Below are 2,838 nucleotides of genomic sequence, written 5' to 3'. Positions count from 1 at the left end.
ACGAATCGTTAAACATCTTAAAGGGTCAGGTGAGTATCCTTTTTTTTTTTTTTAATTAAATGATATGTGTTTGTAAGACTTAAGACCAAACATTAAATGTAGATGACCAAGATTCGAGTCCTGTTTCTGCCTGTTAGCTTTTTGAGCCTTCTGAAGATAGGCTTGTGAGGAGGGTGAAATGCATTAACATGTGTAAAACCATAGACCCGCATCCCGGAGTGTGAGTGCGCAGTGAGTGCTGCTGTTATGTGCTGAGTCTGGATGTCTGTACATCAGGAGCAATGTATATATGAAGGTAACTGAGATGGGTGTTTGCAAGTTCACAAAATGAACCACAGCCTCAAATGGTCTAGAACTATTCTCCTTAATCTGAGGGCTTTCCATAAAGTGAACCAATTTTGTAAAATACAAAAATTAGCTGGGTCTGGTGGTGCATGCCTGTAATCCCAGCTCCTCAGGAGGCTGAGGCAGGAGAATCACTTCAACCTGGGAGGCTGTGAACCTGTGATGAGCTGAGATCACGCCACCACACTCCAGCCTGGGTGACAGAGCAAGACTTTGTCTCCAAAAAAAAAAAAAAGCTTTGTGACTAAATGTGTGGGGAGAAGCAAGCTGTTGTAGTGGACATCAGTTGGTGTCCTGCAGTTCAATTCTGACACCGTCTACCTGGATATGGCATCAGATTCCACAGGTTGTGAGCAAGACTGTCCCACTCTGCCCCACTAGCCACAAGACCAGGCCTCTGGGACATCTTGCTAACCCTCCGCAGGTTGGGGTTCTTATACTCTTTGGCTTCTATTAATGTATTTGATTGACTCATAATTCAGGGAAACATATATCCCAGTTTATTACAAAGGATATTTTAAAGGATGCTAATGAACAGCCAGATGAAGAGATATGTAGGGCTAGAGTTGGAAGAGTCCCAAGCACAGGAGCTCCTGTTCTCATGGAATTGGGGTGCGCCACCTTTTCAGCACGTGGATGAGTTGTTTTGTACCTTCCTATCAGATGCCTCTTGTTCAGCTGTCCAGAAGCTCTCCTCACCCTGTCTTCTTAGGCCGTTTATGGAGACTTCATTGGGTAGTTGTGACTGTAGCATGCACGAATGTGTTGAAATGTGATTGGACAAATAGAGTTGATCTAATGCTAATAGACTGAGGGGGGAAACTCAAGGCCCATCTGTTCAGATTCTTCTTGGTCTCTCAGTGCAGCGTTCCTTCCTACAGTTATAGGGCAGGACCCTCTCTGGAGTGAGAATCCTGTTTTGGGCAGGTGAAAGGAGGGCAAGAGAAGATGAGAGAGAGAGTTCTGCTTCCTGAGGCTTGCTTCTGAGGCTGAAAGTGCCCTAACATTAAGATTGTACCAAGGGTTATGGGATTATGAACCAGGAACCATGGACAAGAACATACACACACACACATACCCCATATATACACACCTACATATCTATACATCATACACACATATACACACACACCTCATATGTACACACATATACACACCTACATATAACATATATACATATCATACACACACCCCATATACACACCCCGTATACACACACATACACACCTACATATATAGACACACATATATACACACCACACACATCCCATATATACACACATATACGCACCTACATATATACACACATACACACACACCATATATACATATACACACCTACATATATATATACACCATACACACATGTACACACACCATATATACACATATACACACTCCATATGTGCATATACGCACCTACATATATATACACATATACACGCCATTCACACATACCCCATATACACACACACATCCCATATATGTACCTATACACACCTACATATATACACACATAAAAACCATACACACACATACACACCCCATATATACAGATACACACCTACATATATACACACACATATACACACATATACACACACCCCATATATACACAAATATACACACCTACATATATACACCATACACACACACATACCCCATATATACATATACACACATATATACACACGCATGCATATACACACACCATAATGCACATATACATATACACACCATACACACACAAGCATATACAAATACATGCCATACACACACATATACACACATACATACACACCATACACACCACATACATATATACACACCATATATATACACACATACACACACCCCATACACATGCATACCTCATATATACAAACATATACACACCTACATATACCCACACACACCATACACACGCATATATACACATATATACCCACACCATACACACACACCATACACACATATATACACACACCATATACGCACATCCACACTGTACACACACACCATACACACACACACCATATATATACACACATATGTATACACACCATATACACACACATACATATCATACACTATATATACACACACTGTATGTATGCACACATATATGCACACCCACAGATAGACACACATATACACCAACATACACACAATTATATCACAAGGTCTGCTTGTATTACTGAGACACAGTGAAAGGATGTTCCATAACAGGAAGGTTATGCTTGTTTCAGTGACACTGCTTTTTCAATATTAGGCCTTATATCAGTTTATTTTTGCTGTTTTAACAAATTACTGTAGATTATTAGCTTAATACAACACAAATGTATTATCTTACTGTCATAGAGGTCAGAAGTCTGAAGGGGGTCTCACCGGGCTAAAACCAGGGTGTTGGAGGCTCTAGGGGGTATTCTATGTCCTTGCTTTTGCTAGTTTCTAGACGCTACCCATAATCCTTCGTTCGTGACCCCTTCTTCC

At 40.7% G+C, this 2,838-nt stretch overlaps 1 protein-coding gene across 4 annotated transcripts in view; it reads left to right on the top strand.

Moving 5' to 3' along the window:
* ZNF331 (zinc finger protein 331) overlaps positions 1-2,838 on the top strand; it is a 38,828-nt gene that overhangs the window by 7,840 nt on the left and 28,150 nt on the right. The window contains exon 1 of one of the 4 annotated variants that reach the window (XM_011946140.1): positions 1-29. The exons of the other annotated variants lie outside the window; for them this stretch is intronic. The gene's annotated coding sequence lies outside the window, so the exon portion shown is untranslated. The remainder of the gene's footprint in view (positions 30-2,838) is intronic. 4 annotated transcript variants of the gene reach the window in all.

Source organism: Colobus angolensis, unplaced genomic scaffold (assembly GCF_000951035.1).
Source record: "Colobus angolensis palliatus isolate OR3802 unplaced genomic scaffold, Cang.pa_1.0 Scaffold25, whole genome shotgun sequence".
Lineage (NCBI taxonomy): Eukaryota > Metazoa > Chordata > Mammalia > Primates > Cercopithecidae > Colobus > Colobus angolensis.
Note: the sequence above shows the minus strand (reverse complement) of the source record. Positions and strands in the feature narration are given on the sequence as shown.